The 24,036-nt window shown below is 33.6% G+C and overlaps 1 long non-coding RNA gene across 7 annotated transcripts; it reads left to right on the forward strand.

Annotated features, from left to right (window-relative positions):
* The first annotated feature begins 4,436 nt into the window (after positions 1-4,436).
* LOC105777857 (uncharacterized) lies at positions 4,437-7,612 on the forward strand. 7 transcript variants are annotated; one of them, XR_001128440.2, is made up of 5 exons: positions 4,438-4,628; positions 4,838-5,259; positions 5,342-5,794; positions 5,887-5,979; positions 6,219-7,612. It is a non-coding gene; the product is annotated as an uncharacterized LOC105777857 (long non-coding RNA). The 7 variants fall into 7 exon arrangements; XR_001128439.2 differs by having other exon boundaries at positions 4,439-4,628; positions 4,838-5,079; positions 5,178-5,259; positions 5,887-7,612; XR_001128435.2 differs by having other exon boundaries at positions 4,440-4,628; positions 4,838-5,079; positions 5,153-5,259; positions 5,887-7,612.
* Positions 7,613-24,036: the final 16,424 nt, after the last annotated feature.

Raw genomic sequence — 24,036 nt, forward strand, 5'->3', positions numbered from 1 at the left:
TTTAAAAGGAACGTATCATTTGTCGATAACCTCAGTTGTCAAAAAGAAATACTTCTGTTTGGAAGAACTGTTCCGAAAGTGAGAGGCGAGTTATGCTGCGCAAATGTAGGGAGGCCATGTATGGTGCTCGACGGTACTGGAACAAATTAAGAAGGGTAAGGCATGAGCCAATTGTATGCATGTAGTTTGTCACTCGCGCGATGACCTATGGTTTTGGGTAACAAAGTTTGACAGACCAGACCAAGGTATTGCTGGGGGATAGTACCGTGTACACCTGAGAAATATGACTTGCGACTATAGGAGATTTGAGACACTTCATTTTCTATGTGTTCAAGCAATTGCAGTTTGTATCAATCTTCGTTCGGATCCTATGAGCTTTGTCGACAAAGTGTACAAATTAGAAAACTTGTACAACATGTGGAGACACGTATTCCCACCAGTCCCAGATGAACGTAAGTGGCCGTCTGGATTGCTTGCTCCGTTTAAGTTGTTACCTGATAGAAGATTACATCGTAAACCAAAAGGTCGACCCATGTTGACTCGAATACGCGACAACATGGATATTCAGGACAGGTCAAACCAACTAAGGATATGCGGGTGGTATAGGAACCCGAGCCATACAATGTCGTCATGTCCACAACGAAATGACTAAGCAAACTAGAAAAAATATGTCAATTCCATTACAATATGTAAATGCGCAGTTCGATGAAATAATAACAAATATCATATTTTCATGTTGTGAAATTATAACGAATTACAACATTAATTAACTAAAATGATAACAAATATCAACTACTATTTTTACTAAATGATACAACATTAACTAACCAAGTCGTATCGCTTCAAAATTTTCAAATGGTTGATTTGGGTTCTCAATTTTTTTTAACAAAAAACATGGCATATTTCTTGTCAAATAAAATCTTATTGCTATGGTATGTGAAAAGAATCAAAGTAAATTTCCACTTTTACTAAAGATGAATGGTACAAAAATCAGAGAGTGTACAAAAATATTCAAAATAACTTCATTTTTCTTTAATAATACAAAATAAAATTATTCAATGCATATGCCGGTCGAAGTTTGTGCCACATCGGGGTGGTTAACGGTTATGCTCTAGATTCCTTCTTGGTTCAACTTCCGGGCGGGGTTGTGGTCTCGATTGCTCCTCTTCTTCGCCTTCGGTTGATTTATCCTTGCATTCTCAGTTGCTATCATGTATCATCCGGTCTATAAATAGGTGGTTGGGAAGATGACCCACCTTGATAAAACAAAGTTCCCAAAGGTGTTTGCGTCACAAACAGGGAATGAGCGTAACTATATTGAGTCCCATAAATCGATGGGATAACGAGTGGACTATTCGTCGGTTCCTCATGCATAGATGGCCTATACATCACCGTAGGCATCGACGTCATCGGGAAATGAGATGGCCCCAGCGTGTACCACATTAGGGATGGATGACCAACAATCCAACCTGATATAGGAGTAGAAGTAGGAAAATTCAGTGCAACATATTGTGCTTGTGTGAAAAAATAAGGGTTAGGATACGCACAAGAATAAGATGGTACATACTAAATGGGGGTGGTGTGGGCATCGGTGTTAAGGCTGTCGAGACTAGTTCTTGCGTGGGTGCTGATAATAGGATTGCTTCGCCACTCTTTGGATTTAAAGGGCCCTGTCGTGGCCTACTCGTATGGGAATGCCGACGCCTCGCCTCTTCACCGTACAAATATGGCTTACCATGGATCCTAAATCATGACATGTACTCCGGATGGCATGCTAACTCTGGAACGATAATATGTTTGTGAATAGGTAAAAAATCATACAAATTATTCCACATGTTGATATATTGCGAGTGGAATACTGACTAATTTTCATCCAGTCGTCGTAAGTTGATACGATGTAGATCATCAAGCTCTTGAGGTGCCACGAGAATCGACTGCCGAAATCTTAACTACCGTAACACTCTATCTATCTCGTGCATCTCGACGGTAGCGTACATTACCAATGTGACCTTAACGTGCCAGACGTTGGGATTCATAAAGAATTTATCGGGGATTACTGCTTGAATTGTTGAATCCTCGTATGGTGTCCATTCAAATACAAAATTAGCTTGATAAAAATATTAGTTATATATATACTACTAAATACGAAATTGACTACATTATTTGTATATAGTTCAAAATTAAATAAATACATACCTCTGCTTTTGATTGTTGTCTAATAAAAATCGTATATCTTGAAGCTCGGTAGGTAATCCCACGTGACTCGGTGCATGGTTCCACCTATTTAAATAACTTATTAGCATAATAATTTAAATTTAAATCAATTTAATGATGGGGATATCTATTGAATTTTACCTTGTTATGAGTGAGATGTATACGGGTAGTTCACTTAAGGACGTAAAAATAGAAATTGAAACCGGGCCCATGATTGTAGTAGTAAAAGCCAACCACCAATTTTGATTTTCACTCGTTGCGTCGCTTGACACATCTCCTGGTATAATGTCGCCAACACGGCGAACCCCAACTGAGTTCGCTCGCTCCTTTAAAATCGATGAGTTTCAGCAGCCACCTTAGATGGACAGGATTTCTTGATTTATCCGGCATCAGGGTACCCTCGATGATATGAAGGATGTACACCCGAACATATCGTTCTCTTTGGACTTTAGTCGAATCCTCAACCATCTTTGCAAAATCTTGTCGTATCCAAGCCATTTCGATCCAAACTTCGCAAATCGTCTTCGGAACTGCACCCAAAAGATCTAAACATACAACTCCCCAATCAGCAGACTTAATAGACCCGGTAACTACTAACTCGCCCAGGGGTAACCCCAACTCTAAATGCACGTCCTCTAGAGTGATAGTACATTCACCGCATGGAAGATGGAATGTATGCGTCTCGGGTCTCCACCTCTCCACCAACGTGCTTATGAGTTTGGGTCCAATTACATCCCGACCTACAAGGGCCACGTGCAAAAAACCGGCTTCCTCAAGTATGTTTCGATTAATGGTGATGGAGGACCAGTTAGATTACGAATATGACATTGTAAAATTCGATCTTCCGTCTATTTACGTAAAAATTATAAAAATATCAAGTTAAAATATAACAATAAAATAAAAAATTAAAAAATATTAAAAATTTTTATTACCATTTACAATTGGTTGACGGAGATGCGCTTGTTATCAAAACGAATTAAAGACCCGACCATTGCTAAATTATATTGAATACGAACAAATTTTTAAAAAAATTCTTGAAAATATTAATAAAGAATAAAAAATTAGAATTTAGGAAAAAAATTTAGAGAGAATTTGAGACTTTTGAGAGTTGATTGATAAATTTGAGAGATTTAAGAGAGAATTGTGAGAAATGTTGTGAGAAGGTGTGGGGGTTTATAGTTTTTTTTTGCCGTTGGGGGGGAATGGCTATTTGAAATAGCCGTTGGATGTGACTGTTGGGGGGGAACGCGCTAACCTGGATGCATTTTCCTTTAGCACGTTGACCTGGACGCGTTTTATTTGTTAGAGGGGAAGAAAGCGCTGAGCTAAATGCGCTTTTCTGACTTTCCCCTGAAAACGACACCTGTTGGGCGTGTTTTTGTAAAATTGGTCCATTTTCATAAATTTTAACAAAATTAGCCCATTTCCGTTATTCTTTTAAAAAATTGGTCTTTCCTGATATTTTAACCAGTAATTCCAATATAATACTAACCTTGTTGTGTTTACGCAACCCACTTAATGGTGGTGATTCCAAAATAGTACTCATTATGATGTGTTTATATAGTGCTCTTAGCCATAAAAAAATATAAATCATTATGGTTTTCATTTATTTATTTATTTATCAATTATTATTTTAAAATTTTAAAATTATATTATGTTTAATATTTATATATGTCAAAATATGAATTAATTAAATGTGTCTTTTAAATCACATATCACATCTCATATATATATTACAACGTCCTAAATCAATATTTATGTTGATATTATAAAATTTTGACATTTAGAATTATTTCCATTTAAAATTAAGTATCTAAAAAATTACATCTAAACATTATTATTAATAACAAAACTATCTTAAACTCCAAGATTTGACTTATTAGTTAAAGGTGTTCATATCATTGATACAGTTTAAGTGAGTACAAATATGAATTGAAAACCTATTTGACACACAACATTTTTAAACCAATGTAATATACATAAAACATCATTTACGCAATTTTAATTGATCTAATATGATCCATCATAATAAACTAGACTTTTTAAATCAGTAAAAATAATAGTGTTTTTATCTACTTTAAATTTTTTGATAGATAATACTTGGACTGGAATTTTATTAACAAATAAAAGAAAAAAAAAACAAACGGGAGGCTCAAAAAGAAGCAAAACAGCTTTAGCCCATAAACGAAAGCAAATAGAAAAGTAAAAACCAAAATATCCTAATTTAAAACAAAATCCTATCTAGTATTTACCCTGTCCAACTGCCTTCCAGTAGCAGTTTTCAAAAACATAATACCCTTCTGCTACCTATTTCCTTCTTCAGAAAACTCTACATGCAAAACTTTTTAGTCTGGATTTCTTTGCCTTTTCCTCTCCGCCACTCGCCGTGTAAAATCAGGCACTTCGCCATGAAGGTAAATTTCCTCACCTTTTTTAAAACTCTCCGTGGCAAGATTATGAGCAAGACTGTTAGCCAATTTAAGAATATATTGAAAAAATAAATGTTGGAAATAACCCTTGTGTTGTTGAATATCTCGTATAAGGGCCCCTATTTCAGATTTGTCCGGTGTTGTTGCCTTACATTTCTTTATTACTGTTAGTGAATCACCCTGAATAACCACAGATTTCAATGCCCAACGAAATCCCTAACCAGATTGCCTAAAAATAGGCATGGGCCTCCGCAGTGAACGAAGATGGCATCGCCGAATGTAAAACTGATTTTGAGGCCAAGATCTTTCCTGATGAATTCCTAGCCATCACCCCAGAACCCGATTTTTTTTTTGTTGCAAATCAAAAGCTCCATCAAAATTGATTTTGATGTTCGTCTCACTGGAGCGTTTCCATAAATCCAGTCCCCCAGATCTGGTAAGTTTCCTTGTCTCTAAGCCATCCAACTCCCCTTTATATTTGATAACCCAATCAGCTATATCCTTACCAGAGGCTATTTTCCTTTCATGTACGAGTTGATTTCGACCCGTCAAAATTGCCCATAGGCCACGGCAGAACAGTCTGCATTGCTCGCTAGAACCAACTTGAAAAACCCAGGTAATCCATTCCCCATTAGAAAGAGTCGTATTCAATAATGTCCAAGATAGTTTTAAATTGATCCATGTTTCAACTGATATAGGGCAAACCCGAAAGACATGATCAGTGTTCTCATCAGCTCTACGACATCTCGGGCATGTTGCATCCACTACTACTCTTCTGTTGTAGTTTTAATTTTGAGGGGAAGTTGTAAGTTCCATAGTTTTCTGTAAAAATCACTTACGGCATGTTTGGTTGGCATGAATAGCCATTCCATTCCTTGCCTATTCCGCGCGCTACAGTGATTACACCCCCATTCCACTGTTTGGTTCACGTTTACTATTCCACCGTTGTGCTATTACTTGTTTATTCCCTCAGCAGCTGTAATAGGTATTCAGGGGTGGGGGCAACGAATTGGTATTCACCGTTTATTGATTTCTTCTCCCCAAAATTTTGTGACCAAAATATCCTGCTTTCTTTCTCCCCAAAAAGTTTGCTCCGGATTTCATATCCCCAAATCAAGCATCTATTCGCCTTCATCTTCATCTCCCCAAAGGTAGGTTTTCACAATTTCTTGTAGTTCTCGGGTAAGACTAGTTCAGTTCTGTTTAGGGTTTTCACAATTTCTTCATCTTCCACTTATTGCAGCGACTGACAAACAATAGAGGGAAGGGAGGTAATCTTTTTCTGCCCTCATCAAGCTTCATCCTCTTCGACGTTTCCCTTCCATTGATTGCAGAGGTAATCTTTTTACTTCTTTTCTTCATTGATTTTTCTTCTTACGTTTGGTAACTTAAAACCGATTTCTGCCCTTAGCTTCATCTTCTCCTACGTTTCTTTTTTTCATTTGATCAGGAACGAAAAATGTTTTTTCACTCTTTGCTTAAAACCGATTTCTTGGGTTAGGGCAGGGAAGATTATTCACCAAAAGATATCTGAATCTTTTGTTCTCCTAATTTTGATTCTTTTCTTATGATTAGGGTTGGGCTTTTCTTTGACTGTTTCTATTGCATGTTCGATTGAACAGATGAAAAGTTTTTCTTTGACTGTTTCCATTGTTTCTTGATGATTAATTGGGATTGATCAAGTTGTAAGAGTTGATTTCTACTGAGAATATGCGCAACTAGTGTTTCGACTAGCTTGTTTGATTCATTTCTTGTTCGATTACAATATATTGTAGTTTTGGTTCTGTAGGTATTTATTGTTTCATTCAAAAAATTGATTTTGGAGGTGGGTTTGGTTTAAAAGATCTTAAATTTTGTTGATAATGGATTTTATTGGATAAATAAGCTAACATTTTTGCACATCATTGCTGATCGCTTAATCCATGAATATGAATATATATATTTGTTTTTAGGAGAAAAGAAAATTACAGATAATCTTAATAACAAAAGATAGGATAGTTTGACTATTGACTTTGCTTTAAAACTTAGCTGCATTTGTTTTATGGTGAAGTAGTTTACAAGGTTTTTATGACCCAAGTTAAGGTTTAATGCTAAGTGTGGTTATCTGTGTCATGTAACTTTGGTGTTAAGGATTTGCTTCTAGGATAACAAAATATGATATTCAGCTAACATGGCTGCTTATGGGGCTTAATTTTCATGGAGAATCAAAGTTGTGTTGTTTTTCGCGCATTATTCGTTATGTAGTAGAGACTAGTGGTCAAATTTGTATGCGACTAATGGTCAAATCTTCATGTATGATTTACCTTTTAATTAGTGAGCCTCATGATTATTTGTTGAGTTGTTTTAGTTCAGAATTTGGATTAGGACCACATAATTCATATCGTAACTTTGAGATTGTTTGCACAGAAGATATCAGAAATCAGATTTGAACACTAAATATGTTGTAGTCAATTTGATATGGTTTAAGTTCGATCAGCAGTTTTTTGGATGCGGATAGCCTAATCAGGAGTATAGAAGAAGCATAGCAGGAATTTCGAGATTCATTACTTATTATCATTTAAGAGTCATAACAGAAATTACGAGATGCATTGTCAAGTTTGTGGTTTGGTTTTGTGCATACTTGATCCCAACCCACCGCTTGAAAAAGTTCCAGATTTGAAGCTTAGAGATTTCTATTTTGTACTTTATATAATTGCTTTTTGATTTGTTGTCTTGCATGAAGTGATCTACTACACCTTCAATGGAGAGAATATTTGCTTAAAGTATAGGACACAAATAATTAAATTGTATTGTTTAAGATTCGAGAATCAAGAGGTCTTAGTTTCCCAATTGACTTCCTTGAGCTAGTTTGATAAGCATGGAAGTTGTATTGTTTCTTGATGATTAATGTGTTGTTTTTTAAGGATAATTGAATTTCTCAAACACTAGTAAACTGTTTTAATCGAGAATTATTGTTTTTTTTGTTTTAATTATTATTTTCATTTATTATTCAAGTTTTAATTTAATTGTTATGGATTGATGTAATAGATTTGTTTTTCAATTTATTAAATAATGCATGTTTTAAATGCTTTAATTCATGTAAAGTTTGGATATTGACTAATTTTAATTTACCAAATTATATCATAACCTGCTTTCCTTTTTCGTTTTAAAAGAACCACAATTTATTAAGTTGAACTTATGGAATTTAATAAAATAAGTTTGTTTTATTTTATTATTAAAACATGTTATTTTTATAAGATTTAAGCTTAAATTTAATCAAAATGATATAGAAGAATGGTATAAGATTAGTATAAAATTAATATTCCAAAAGAATATAGGAGATAAAATGTCAAGTTAGTTGAAATATAAAATTAAAATAACTTTACTCGGATGTAAATGAAAAACTCTCATTACATAAATATATATATATTGATGTATTTTATGGCTAAACAAAAACAGTCCCTTGAATGGTCAAACAATTAATTCGTTTGAGGAGTGGGAGGAATTTGTATATATGTTTGAGACAGTTAATACCATATCTTAAGCTTATAATTAGTCTTCTAGAATTGGAAGTTGAAGTCGCGAAATAACATTTAGCTTCAAATCCTTTTTTCTTTTTTCGCTTTTGAAAGTTCTACCATTATAAATAGAGTAGATTTTATAAGTATAACAAAAAAGTTTTACCAAATATTAAGAATTTTATTAAATTATATATTTTATTAAATTATATTTAATAATAATTATTTTAAATTATATTTTATAGTATTATATATTATGATTTTAGTAAATTCATATAAGAATAATTATATTAAGAATTTTATTAAATTATGTATTTTATTAAATTATATTTAATAATAATTATTTTAAATTATATTTTATAGTATTATATATTATGATTTTAGTAAATTTATATAAGAATATTTAATATTAAGAATTTTATTAAATTATATATTTTATTAAATTATATTTAATAATAATTATTTTAAATTATATTTTATAGTATTATATATATTATGATTTTAGTAAATTCATATAAGAATATTTAATATTAAGAACTTTATTAAATTATATATTTTATTAAATTATATTTAATAATAATTATGTTAAAATATGATTAAATTATTTATTATTTATATTAATAATCTTATTAAAATTTAATAACAATAATAATAATAATCTATCTAAAAAAAATTCTGCTAAGGGTATTCCATTCATTTTAGTTTTTTTTTCCTTATGCTATTACAATATCATTCCATTCAACCAAACACAAGAATACTATTACAGTTCTATTCCATTCCATTCAACCAAACAATTGAATTACTATTACGCCTCTATTCCATTACAGCGAACCAAACGTGCCCTTAGATTGTTTTGTAAATTATTAATAGTATGACCTCCCTGTAATAGTTTATAGGCACTTCGAACAGTGAACTCTCCCTAAGATTCACCACTCCAAACCTGAACATCCTCATGAGCTTCTCTTGCCAAAGGAATTTGTAAAATTTTATTCGCAAGGTCCACCGGGAAGATAGTAAGAATGAGGTCAGTTTTCCATTCTCTAGTATTCGCATAAATCAAATCTGAAACAAGCTGTACCTCATCATTATTAAAACTAACATTTAATCGGCCCCCAACAGATCTTGGTAACCATATGTCTTCTCTGATGGATACTTTTTGGTCTGACCCAATCTTCCAGCTCAATCCCTTTTGAAGAAGATCCCTCGCAGCCTATATGCTTTTTTAGGTATAAGAAGGTAGACTCCCTAACCTTGTATTTAAAAATTCTGTGGATGAATAATACTCACCTTTCAAAATACGCGCTAATAGAGAATTTGAGTAATTAGTTAAACGCCATCCCTGTTTCGCTAAAGGGCAACATTAAATTTTGCAAAACTATGAAAACCCATTCCACAGTTTTCTTTGAGCTCGCATAACTACTCCCACCCGCACCAATGAATACCTCTTTTACCATATCCCTTTTGCCACCAAAATCTAGCCACAATGTTCCCCAATTCATAACACAACATTTTTGGGAGCAGAAAATAAGTAATTGCATAAGTGGGAATAGCTTGTAAAACAACATTAATAAAAACCTCCTTTCCACCTTGAGATAAGTAACGCACACTCCAGCCTTCAATTCTTTTTTTGAAATTATCCTTAATATTCTGGAAGGAAATCTTTTTGCTTTTGCCCACCATATTAGGTAATCTAAGATATCTTTTAGAATTATTTGAACATCTTACCCTTAGAATATTAGAAACAATAAGTCTATTATCCTCAGAGGTGTTTGTGCTATAAAAAATTGTTGATTCCTCATAATTGACGTATTGGCCAGAGCACCTCTCATATTCCCTTAATACTGACTTTAACGTTTGAGCCCCTTGAACATTTGCCTCACCAAACAATATGCAATCGTTAGTAAAAAACAAGTGGGAAATTTGTGGTCCACTTCTGTTTGCCTTAGCTCTCTTTATCAATCCATCTCTCATAACCAACCTCATAAGGGCAGATAGCCGCTCACTACAAATAAAGAAAAGTAACAAACTTAATGGATCCTCTTGTCTGATACCCCTAGTTGGCATAAAAAGCCTCCCACTTTTCCCATTAATGACAGAGAATACAAAACAGAAGAGACACACTTGATAATAGTTGTTATCCATGCCATATTAGAACCCATACGGATTATTATCTCTCGGAGAAATTGCCATTCAACTCTATCGTACGCCGTACTCATATAAAGTTTAACTGCCATAAAACCTTTCTTCCCTATTCGTTTTTGTTGGTAAGTATGCAAAATTTCATATGTTAACAGCACATTATCCGAAATCAACCTACCTGAAACAAAGGCATTCTATGCGCTATTATTACACCTATGAAGAACTATTTTAAATTGATTAACAATCATCTTGGTAATCACTTTATATAGAACATTGCATAAACTAATAGGTCTAAAATTCCTTAAATTTGTGGGATGGGAGATTTTGGAATCAGTACTATATTAGTCATGTTCAGGGAATCAAAATCCATACCTTTGTTGAGAATATTCAGACAGAAAGTCATGACGTCTTTACCAATTACTGACCAGTACTTTTTGAAAGAACAAAGCTGGAAAACCATCTTCCCCTGATACTTAGCGGGCCCCATGTCTTTTAAAGTCGACCATACCTCATCCTCTGAATAAGTCGACGTTAACATCAAATTGTCTTAATTAGAAATACATCTTTCAATGCCAGATAGTATATGAGCTGAATCTTCTACGCCAAGAAAAGAGCTTTTGAAAATAGTTATGAGCAAGGTCTTTCATATCACTCTCACTATTCATAACCCTTCCATCCTCATTTTGCAATTGTTGAATGGAATTTCCACTTTTACGTTGAGACGCATGCTTATGGAAAAACTAGTGTTTCTATCACCCAATTTTAACCAATTTACACGTGCTCTTTGTTCCTAATACATCTCCTTTTTCTCCATATCAAAATTCAACAATATTTTAGTATCAATGAGCTCCGCCAAATTTTAAGTCTTTTAATTTATTTGTCAAAAATTTTCTTAATGCCTTCCTTATGATGTCTAACCTGTATAGCTCATTCTATCAAACCTTTCTTTAGAGTTTCCAATTTGTTCAACAAATCACCTGACATTGATCTCCAAATATTCTCCACCTCAGACATAAAAGATTCCTCTAACAACCACCATGCCTCAAATCAAAATTTACACATTTTACTCCCATAAATAGGCTCAACTGTATGAATAAGAAGTGGACAATGATCAGAAAATGAATGAGGGAGATGTTGTACTAGCGCATAGAGAAACGTAGAAAACCATTTATCATTTGCTACTCCTCTATCAAGCCTTTCTCTAATATTTGTTTCTGGTAAATTCCCTCTCTCCCATGTAAACCCTGTTCTAGAAAAACCTACATCCATCAATTGACAATCCTTCAAGACCCCTCTAAAAGCTTCCATCTTCTCTTATCTCTAGGCAACCCCCCATTTTTTCGGTAGCATACATAATCTCATTGAAATCGCCACATACTAACCATGGAGATTCTTGATCACGCCCTAAATTTCTCAGCATCCTCCATGAATCCTCTCTGTTGTGCGCATATACCGAACCATAGAAACCAGTTAACCTCCACTAACCCCTATCTCATCTTCAATAACGTCAACGTCAATATGACCATTAGAAAAAATTCTATGGTTGATTTTGACATCATTCTTCCAAGCAAAATAAAGGTCGCTGCTTGAACCAACGTCTTGGACGTCAATGCCATTAAAAAATCCATAACTCCTCACACGGTCCATCTGAATTGAACATAGTTTAGTCTCCATAAAGAAGACTACTTGGGGATTATGCAACTCCAACATATACCGAAGTCTTCTTATAGCCCGTGGACTCTCCAATCCACGGACATTCCAACATATGATTTTATTACGATCGGTCGACTTGCCCTTTGGCAATCGCCGATATAAAAAGGCTACTTCCCACTACATTCTTGTTTTTGCTTACTAGAGTCTTCAACTCATCCACTGCTTTGGATCTGTCTTCCTCCCTTCGAGGTCTCTTTTTCCCATCACCCTCTACCATCAAACTGTCCTCTAAATCATGATCCATTTCTAATTGCCCTTTTTCCTTTGATGATCCCCTATTCCATAGAGACACAAGGTTCAAATCCCCTTCCAAATTAACTCCTAATATAGGATCAAAGCCCCTAACTAATTCCTGGCTCCCATAATAATTCCCCCCTTTATCCCCATACCATCCTCCCGTAACCATACACTACTCATAGCACGAGCCCTTCCCGAATTAGCCTTTAAAGACAAATCCCAACCTATTTTAGCAACTTCATATCTTAAAGCCATTTTAGCTTGACAAAAAGGATCATTGTGCCCTAATCATCCATAGAAGAAACAAAATATTGTCAAACGCTTATACTTGAAGTTAACATAGGAACAAAATTTAGTGGAAAACATCACTTTTTTCTTTCTTCTCAAGGGTTGTCTAATGTCCAGTTGTACCTTAATGCGCAAATAGGTACAAATTCCTTTACCCAAATTTGTCCCATTGGACTCCAAAAAATTCCCAAGGAAACTCCCAATTTGACGTGCTAAACTCTCAGTGAAAAAACTTGGTGGGACACCATGAATTTGTACCCAAAAATTTATAAAAATTAAAGGAACCTTCAGCGGGTCTTTTCCCTTCCCCAGATGATGTAGCATCAACAGATGATTATTAAAAGTCCACGGGGATCTTCTTAGTACTCTCTCTAAATCCATTATATGAAAAAAATTTGAATAAAAACATTTTCTCTCCCAGACCTGAGATTTGGATCCCTTTAACTGGATGCCATAAATTTACCATCGTGCTTCTCATTGTCGAATAATCAATTAAACTTGCAATTAGGAAACACCCCACTAGACTCAGCTCAAAAACCTCAGGAACAAAATCAGGGTCCTCCTGTACCTCTAAAATTTCGTATCCCTCGTCTTCTAATGACAGATATGCCAATTCTTTTTCTATAGTCGAAAAGAAACAAATAACAATGATTGGAATCATAAAAATTGATGAACGGTAAAACTGCGCCGCGTAAATCAAGAGAATTCAAGAAAAAATTAGACAAAGACCTAAGAAACATTAAAACCTGCTAGAGAACAGCAGACAGAGGCATGCTAGGGTAGCAGACCTAAAAAAACTTCTGCTTCTGAATTTTAAATCTAATTTATTATTATTAATTAAATAAATCATAAAAAAACATGATACCCAGCGTAGCGGGATTCAATACTCTATCTACTTAAAATTTAAGCGCTTAATCCATAATAAATTGATCTAATATATTTTCGTTTCATTTAATTAATAAATATATTTGATTTATAATATATTTAATAAATAATTACCTTCAAAATAAATAATTAAAATTTTTAACCTTTTAAGTTAAAATTATTATATAATTATAATCTATTTTATATTTGAACTAGACACAGATACTTAATAATTTCAGACTTTTACCTAAACTCATTAATACATAATAAATTTCTTTTTGCATTCGTTAAAATTGTTTGACATATAAACTTTAGAACTGATAATATAGATAGATATATTGTTTTAATTGTACTCTTAGGTTGGAAAATGTCGTCATGTTAAGAAACTGTTAGAAGAGGACAAAAAGACGATTTCTATTTACCTGCTAAAAGGAAATATACTCAAATATAAGTTAATACAAACACTTAAATATAATTTGACAAATTGCTTAAGTTATTTTTTCATGGAACATAATGGAGATCTTGAAGGAATTACAGTTCTTAAACTATTTTCTTTAAAATTTTACAATTAAATGTCATTTTCATTTAACTTTGATTTATTATACATCACCTTATTTATTACATTATGAACCTTATTATACGTTAACATTTTACAATAATTTTCTTCTCCAACATTTATCACCAATATGTTTACAAAATTTCTAATATATTTAATTTAATTTTTATTTTTACTTTCAGTAATTTGGTGCATCACACGGATAAGAAAACTAGTATATTATACATTTTACAAGGTTATAGCTAAATAAGGAAATAAACATTATATTTATATTGCAATTTTGACACGTAACAATCTCTTTTGCAAACACTTTATTACAAATCCCACATTGAGTAAAGAACACTTCCATAGCTCACACCTACACTATAAATAAATATAATACCCTAAAATTTTGGTTTCTAAGAAAAGGCAAGTATTTTAAAGGTGAATTAAGCATTTGGAGAGAAAACATGAATAATGAAATTTAGTAAGAACTAGCTTGAAAAATTTTAAAAGTTGAAGGACTAAAAGTGTAAACTTACCATTTTGGAAAAGGGAAGAAATTTTAAGAATTACTTTTTATGAATGTGACATGGATATATATATATATATATATATTGATACGTGGAGTTGGAAAATTGAGATATTGACTAAATTGAATAAAGTGGAAAAGTACAAAGACTAAAGTATAATTTTCTCATTTTGTGAGAAAGGGGCTTAGATGCAATTTAGCCATTATTAATATATTTTTGGAGACATAATGATGGGATTAGATTTTTCATGCAATAAGGTGTAAAGGGGAGAGAAATCAATGGTACTTAAGCATGAATGTGTTGTAATGTGATTAGTTGATAAGATAAGAATGAAATTGAAAGAAAAATAAAAGTGTAGAATTTTCTACACAATTAGAAGGCTGAATGGTAGAAAAACTAAAAAGGGAAAGAAAGAAAGGGAGAAAAAGAAATATAACACCCGTCGCCCGGTCTGGTCGCTAGACTTGAGCTACAAAATGCTACAAACGTTACCGGAGCAATTACCGACGAAAATAAAAAAAAATTATGTCAATCAAACAATCATTTATAACTTAAAACACATTTATAATATGATTTGCAACTAAATTTGGGCTTTAATCAAGCTTATGAAATGTCACACCTGGTTTTCATTTTAGACTCGAACTTGTGTGAATCGAGAGTTAATTGAGTAAAGTATTAAGTTGGCAGGATTTACCAAAAAATTCAAAAATTTATGTGGTTGGATTATAATAGTTAAATATCAAATCTGGTTTGGTTAAAATGGAACCAACTAGTTCCATGGTGGGAGACACAATGATTGCCGATGGATGGCTAATTGAGATTTGGAGACCATGCAAGAGGAGGTATATATTTTGGTGAGAAGGGGGTCTTCCTACTAAAGGAGTCCTCAATTTTGTTTGCATATTCTTCTTATCTGCATCGTCTTCTTCGATTGTTCCGAAGAAGAGGAAAACTTGGGAGAGCTCTGCATGAAGCTGTAGTTGAGAGATTTGAAGTCTGAAAGTAGAGAAAAGGAAGAACTGTTAAGCTTTCTTATCTTTCGATACTCGCGAATTAGAGGAAAAATGAGAGTAAGGGCTCTTAATAAGTTTCTAAATAATGGTCTCTGGATCTTAATGTTTGAATACCTTTGGTTTAACCAATAAGTGGTTGCCATGCTTAACTTCTAGGATGAAGGAGGCTCTGGCATTTGGACTAGCAAGCTATCGAGGGCAAAGGAATGAAAGGTGAGTTTCTATACTCCATGTTTAGGTGTTCTGCTGTTGTGTAGTGCTTGTATGATCTATGCTAAGTTCAGTCTGAGTCAATGGTTGTTTTTGAGTAAGAATTGAGATTATGTGGATATAATGTGCATGCATTGATCTGCATAAATATGAGAATTCTAAGAATGTTTGTTAAATCGGTATGGTCATGTATTGATGAAACATCGGTGTACTCTATGATTTAGCAAAATAATAGAGATGATTGAAATGATATGTGTGTTATGTATGCTTATTAAATATGGTGTAAAGAGTGATGCAATTTCTCGAACCCGAGTCGAACCTTGAAAATATGCCAACAAGACCTGGACTTGAAAGTTAGGAAAATTACTCGAATTGGGTAGGATCATCTTGAAAATGATTGATAGTACTAGAAAGAACATATGTTTTCTCCCTACTTATTGGTTAATTTGTCCCCATTTAGTTATCTTTAGCACATATTTTATCATTTTCAGTTCAGTAATTTACATTTTAGAACTCAGTGGATCTTAGTTATCCTTAATTTTGTCATGTTTTGGTATTGATGTCGCTGCATGAGTATTTTCAGATTGCGCCCAGAATTGTCGCTACACCTGAAAACTGCTCGAATAGGAACAAAAATGTGTGAGCTGTCCAGTCTGGTACAACTAACTTGTACGTACAGAGGTAGCATGATTTTGATGAAATGACACCTGGGCTATTTGGGAAAAAAATATTCATATAAAAAGAAGAAAATAAAGTTTTTTGGGATGATCATCTTCTTCAACCTATCCTTTGAAGCTTTCGGCTATGGCGACTTAAGTCTCCTACGGGTGAACCGACGTGAAAGGGATGCAAACCAGCTTTTGACAAGGAGCCCTAAGTGTGACACAAGAGGGAATAGAGAGATTCAAGTCAAGTTGTCTAGGAATAGTATTCTCCACTTGTTTCTTTTATTTTTCTTTTCTAAATACTGGTGATTATTTTTAATTTCATGTTAGTATGGAAGTGCACATGATTTCTAGGTTAAATGTTATTTTATTCAATCTTGCTTCTACTATTTAATCTTTGGGTTTGAATTTTGTAGCACGGAAGTGTTATTGCGGTCACTGACACTGGAAGGTGCAGTGACAGTTCAAACTAACAAGCATGACAGTGGAAGTTGCTTGAGGATTAGAGGAATTTAATTCACTTGTTCTTAAATGTAACAGCTCGTTTTCAGTGAAATCAAAATAGTAGTTTTGGGACCACAAATTCGATTCGAAAAGAAAATTTATTTTAATATTATTGCATGGTCTACATTATGATAGAAATAACGTATGAAAATTTTGTCAAGGAAATTTTACCGATTTCATGTTTAATTAGTAGGAAAGGACCAAATTGCATAAAATGTAAAAGTTGAGTTCTAGTAGCTAGAGGGATTAAACAGCTATAGAATTCAAAACTTGAGGTCTTTATAAGACAAATAGACCATTAATAAAGGTTAGTAGATATTTATGATGATTCATCCATAAAAAAATAATTAAAGAAAAGTATGAAATTGGAAAGTTGGAAAATTAAAAGATGATAGGTTAATAAATGAATAAATTAATTTTATTTTCATCATCTTCCGCAAATTTCTTTGGAAACCCTAGCTAAGAGAAAGAACTTCAAGCAAGCTTAATTGGGTAAGTAATCATGTCCCGTTTTTAGTAATTTTTATATTTTCAAGATCGTAATAACATAATCTATCTATTTTGGGGATCAATTTACAAAGTTATCAAAGTATTAAAATTTTTCCATGGATGATTATGCTGAAAATTTGAAATTTATGGTAGAAAATGAAAGGTTGTTGATAGATAAACAACTTTTGTAAAGGAAATTTTCATGAAATTGTGATTTAGGGACTAAATTGAAAAGATGTAAAATTTATGGAAAATTTTTATTTTGTGAAATACATGGACTATTATTGTTATATGAAAAATTCGCTAGGCTTGGAATAAGGAATAAATTGCATGAATTTAATTTTTCGAGCCTAGGGATGAAATTGGAATTAATCAAAAGTATATGGGTAAAATGGTACTTTTGCCTAAGATGTAAATTGGATTGAATTGAATATGAAATGTGTTAAATTGATGCTAAATTCATTTATATAGATCCGGAAAGATCAAATAATGAGTTAGATTGAAGAAAAGAAAAAAGTGTCCAATTAGTAGAAAATCATATACAAGTAAGTAGCGAGGTAAGTTCGTGTAACTAATTTGTGTATATTTATATATTTGAATTGAATGTTGTGTATATCTGAATTGTATAAATGCTATGAAAATATGAAATTGATCACATGTTCGATAATGCCCGATAAGTAATAAGTCTCGTTTGAATAAATGAAATTCGATGGACACAGGATTTCCGTATTGGTTGTGGTCTTGCATATGTTGTGGACACACTATAGCTCGAAAGAGCATCTTGTTATAAGCCCTCTCAAGCATCCTATTACATGGTTCCTGCGAGCATCCCGATCGGTATTGATCCTGCATGTTTTGCGGATATACCGCAGCTCTTTGTAAGCGTCCTGTTATATGATCGATATTGATCCTACATATATTGCAGACATACCGTAGCTCTTTATGAGCGTCCCAATATAGGCTCTTTGTGAGCTTCCTGATATGACTCGCTTGAACTTCTTGATATTTGGCTATTTGAAGCTTCCTAATAATAGCTTTTCGGAGTTACCTGTTAAGCTCACATAAGCTTTCTATTTCAAACTCTTATGAGTTTCCTGTTATAGCCCGGATAAGCTTCCTGTTACATGGCTCACATGAGTTTCCTGTTATATGGCTCGAGAGAGTGCTTCCTGATTATGTAATCTAATGAGTATCTTGAATATGAATTAACGGATTACAGTTTTGTACACTTTAGGTGTACTACATGTGTGTCCATCGATATTTCAAATAAATTCAAAGGGCAAAGTTCCAACATGTGCTAAACTGAACTTGAGATGATTTGTTATGAAAATGTACATGTTGTATAGAAATATGATAAGAAAAGTATGTGAATATAAAAGTTATTATGTGATGAGCTCATTCATGTTTCTTGACAATTGTGCGAATTACAATGACTAACATGTTTGATGAAATTGGTTGTTTAGGCTATTAGCCAAATTTCTTGGATGCATTTTGTATGTTTACTTTAAAGGAAATGAATGGTAAGTTAAATTTCCAGTTATACAACTTACTAAGCATTAAATGCTTATTTTGTTTTATTTTCTTTGTTTTATAGTACTCAGAAGCTCATGAAGGTTGGAACTTGGTCGGGGACACATCACACTATCCCCCGGACTTCTCGGTATATAAATAAAGCTAACTTATGGTATAATGGCATGTATAAGCTATGTTTGGCATAATGTAGAAATATTTCGGTTGTAACTAGCCATTGGAATGAGTAGTGTAAGGCATATTTTAATGTAATTATATAAAGCCTTATCAAGTTTGATGTGTGATAAAATGGTAAGATGATGGGAAGTATACAAACCTATTGATGAATGGTTTTGAATTAGCATAATTGATAAAGTATGCTTATAAGCATAAATGTGTTTTTGGTAAGTTTAAACACTTGCACATATAAGATAATATATCATGCATAAAACTTGGTATTGGCATTGATTTGAGGGTTATGAATTGGCTTGTGAATGTGTTTGGATGATGTTGTAGGTGAAAGGCAAATTGGGTGAGAAAAGTGGCCTGAAAATGACCTATTTTTTGTCCACACAGGCAAAGACACGGACATGTGAGTTGTGTGTGACACACGACCATGCGTACAAGCGTGTGGTTTGGCCGTGTGTCCCCTGCACCTAATTCTCGAAAATTAAATTGTCCACACGACCTAGCACACGGGCGTGTGGCTGGCCGTGTGACTCAAGTCAAAGAATTACACGGGTATAGACACGAGCTGGGACACGGCTATGTGCCTCACATTGAATGCCCACATGGCCTGGGACACGGCCGTGTCACTTGGCTGTGTGAGCCAACTGGCCTGGCCACACGGGCATGTGTCCCTTGCACCTAAGAAAAATTTTGAAATTTCGTGAAAAATTGTTTGAGTTCCCGATCTAGTCCCGACTTGTTTCTAATGCATAAATTGGGTCTCGAGGGCCCATATAAGGGACATTATGATTAAATAGGTTAGATTTCAGATATCAATGGTAAATGATACAATTTAATTATATTTAATGTGTAAACTCTGGTAATGCTTCGTAACCCTATTCTAGCAACGGATAAGGGTTAGGGGTGTTACATTAATAGTGTTCCATTGCCATCATCGGAAGGTGTGGCTAATGTACATGTTTAAGTCTTTGCTTAAAAATAAAAGTTAAGCTTGGTAAGATATTCATTACAATTTATTGCATCGAAGATCACCTAACCTTTTATACCTTGTGAGCACTTACTACTTTGTTGAATATTCAAGTTGGGGATCCCAGTTTATCATTATCATATTATATCTTGCTGTTTTCAAGTTATTGCTTCAACACCTACTCTCACAATTTATGAAGTTATTGCTACAACCATCCTCGTGGGATTGATATCTGATAGACTTATATCTGTCTACTATACTTGCATCGATAGTGTACGCTTCCACATTATTGTTATGATGTTAAACAACAGATCAAGTTTTGGCGCCGTTGCCAGAGATGACCTTTTTTATGTTTATTTTTGTTTGTTTTTATTTCATAATATTTAGTTGTTACTAAATTTGTTTTCTTTTTGTCGCTATTTTCACATTTTATTTTAGGTGTTGTATGACCCGAAGCAATTCAGAGTTTATTTCCAACTTTGATCCAAAAATTGAAAGAATTGCTCGGAGGAGACTTCGAGAACAAAGGAATATGACTTTACCAAGAAACTATGAAGTCATACCCCCGATGCAGCAACAAAATGCTAATGACCCACCGTTGTAGCAAGACGCTCAAATACAAAATAGGACTATACAAGATTTTGTAGTACTTGTCTTGGATGACTTACAATCGGGAGTTGTTAGGCCAGCAATCCAAGCTGGAAATTCATAACTCAAGCCAGTAATGTTTCAAATGCTAAATTCTAATGGGCAATATGCTGGACTACTGTATGAAGATGCACGAGAACATCTTAAATCATTTTTATTGATTTGTGATTCCTTTAGTCAACAAGGTGTTCCTGATGACGCTTTGAAGATGCAATTATTTCCTTATTCCTTGCAAAGAGAGCTCGTACTTGGTTCCTTGGGCTTCCTGCCAGATCAATTAATTCTTAGAATGCACTAGCAACACAATTTTTTTGTGATTTAACTCGCTGACAATAAATGCTCGTCTCCAAAATGATATTACAAATTATCATTAGTTGGATGATGACAATCTTCACACCACATGGGAACGTTATAAATCTTTGCTTCGACATTGTCCCATGCATGACATTCAACAGGAAACAAAAATTGAGATTTTCTATAATGGGTTGAATTCACACACGAGGAATCTTGCCGACGCATTAGCCAATGGACCTTTGCTGGATTGTACTTATAATAATGCTATTGGAGTTCTAGAGAGAATTGCTCAGGATGATTATCAATATCCTATCTCTAGAGCTGCACAAGCAAAAGCTACTCCACAAGTTATTGAACTGGACACAATATTTGCACTTAGTGCTCAAGTTTCTTCTCTTGCAAATATGATAAAAAATATACAAGGGACTAGTGACATTGCACCTATACAAGTCGCTCAATAAGTTGATGTTCCTACCTTTTGTTGTGAGATTTGCAGTGATAACCACAACTATGAAGATTGTCCACAATATGCAGAGAATGCCTTTTATGTCAGTAACATCGGTAACAATTCTTATGGCACCTCTTATAATAATTCTGCACGCAATCAACAGTCTTGGGGAACTCAGAATATTGGACAAAATGCTGCAACATTCCGATATGGGAATACATCTGCTCAAGGAAATTATAATCTAAGACAAGGGAATTGTAATCAACAACAATAGAACTACAATTAGCACATTCAGATACATCCACAACAAAGCTAGATGCATCCATACCAGAATCAGACACAATCACAACACTCTTCAATGCTGAATCAGCACGATACCATTGCAACCACAAGATATCCAACACCTAAAATCAACAATTAATCGTCCCAAATAAGATCCAAATCCTCAATTTCACCAAAATAATCCACTTGACAATAATTCAACATAAGCAATTTTAACCCAAAAATTAAACTCTTAGGCATTCAAAACTTACCAACGTTCGTAACAGGTCCTAATACAACTAATTCGAAGAAGGATCACCCACTGTCTTAGGATTCTCCACTAAAAACATGCCAAAGAAAGAAATATAATCACAGTCAATTCGAATGCTAACTTTACGACATGATTTAAAGATATACCTGAATCGAACTTTGTTAAAATAAAATCCAAATAATACCTGTCAAACAATTGTGTCAACCCCAATCAGCGGACAATGATCAAATAGCAAGAATATGAAGTAACAATGTTGAAACAAATCGCAATTAAGAATAGAAAGGATGAATGGCAGCCCAAATCGAAAGTAACAAAACAAAAATCAAGAAAAGAAAATGAATAGAACAGAAAAAAACAACAACATGAAACAGATTGCCAAAAGCAAGTAGCAGAATGGCAGCATGAAATGGGGATTAAGGAACCAAAGAAAGAAAAAGTGGGGTTTTGGGCTTGTTTTTTTTAAAAAAACTTATCCTTTAATTTATTATTTATTTATTTAAAACAAAATCAATTTTAAACTAACTCAAGGATCTAATAATTAATCAAATTTTTCCCACAGACAGAGTTCAATTAGACCATAACTACTACATGGTCAGCCCAAACAGAAATAGTAAAAAATATTATCAACTTGCTCACATAGCGATTCGAACACAAGGCCTGAAAGGACACTAACACCTTAACACAAAACAGTAGGCTCATTCTATCACAGATTGACCAAAAATAATATTTAAGCCAACGAACAAAGATAGACCTAGGGAAAAAAATTAATTAAATTTCCAAAAGAGTGTGGCTTGAACCCAAGACCTGAAACCCATAATTAAATGCACTTAACCACTGAAACAAATACTAATTTATGAAAAAATCTAACAAATCACGTAAAAAAATTTTTAGGGCATTACAAAGTGAGTCAATTTTATCTTCTGATCTCAATTTTACTGACTTAGATGAATTAGGTCCAGTTTATCTTTAAATATCACCGGTTAATTCGGGACTAATGAATTGTTGCGCGACAAGATTACCTTCTGATCTCACTTTATCTTGATTTTCCCTTAGGGGCGTCACTACCTAAGTTCTTAATTCTATTCGAATTAGTCCAACTTGTTACAATTTAGTCCTTTTTCCAAAGATTTTAGTTTACCCACATCTCCATCAACCAACCTCCTTAAAGATTTAGCTACACATGCCCTAAGTAAATAAAATAAACATAAAAATGGAAAACAAAACAACCATTAAAGTAAAGCTTGAGAAAACTGTGAAAGTTGAGACTTTTATGCAAGAAAACTTAAATAGCATGAAACCAAAAGTATTTAACTAGAAAATCTAAAGCAAATAACATAAAAAGAACAAACTTTAACAAATTTAAAGTAAAACAAATTGAAATACATTAAACTAAAGCTTAAAATGTCTTGAAGGCAAGGTATAGGGATTGGAAATGTAAATAAACCTTAGCAACTTAATTAACACTAAGAACAACAAGAACAAGAACTAAGTGCAGAAAAATAAACTTTAATCTCAGGTAGAAGAAGACAAAAATAAAAACCCTAGAAAAGTGCAGAGAAAAACTAAAGAAATCCTAGAGAAAACAAAACTTAAAACTAAGCTAATGTGTGTCTCTATCGTCCTCAACAATTTTTGGTTGTTTTAAAGTTATTCAGATGAATTTTTATTGACAAAAATTCCCTTACATGGGCCTTGTATGATTGGTGGGCCGGGTAGACAAAGACTGCCCTTTTTGTCCAAGTTTGTCTTTATAATAAAAGTGATCGTGATACCCAGAAGAGGATATTGCGATATCTCGGGCATTATTTAAACTTGGGGGTCTTCCTTGGAGGGTGGATATCGCGATACCCAAAGAGGATACCGCAATATCTAAGGCAGTATTTAAATTTGGAGGTTTTCCTTGGAGGGTAGATATCGCGATACCTAAAGAGGATATTGCGATACCACTGAAAGGTTTCTTCATTCTTCTATATTGTTGGAGGTATCACAATTCCAAAGGTTGGAAATCATGATACCCTTTCCCTTGGTGCCATTTTATCTCGTTTTTAACCTTCAACACGTCATTACATCACTTAAACACACGTTAGGCCTCTTAAAGGCGCTATCAGCCAAATTGGCT

Source organism: Gossypium raimondii, chromosome 10 (assembly GCF_025698545.1).
Source record: "Gossypium raimondii isolate GPD5lz chromosome 10, ASM2569854v1, whole genome shotgun sequence".
Lineage (NCBI taxonomy): Eukaryota > Viridiplantae > Streptophyta > Magnoliopsida > Malvales > Malvaceae > Gossypium > Gossypium raimondii.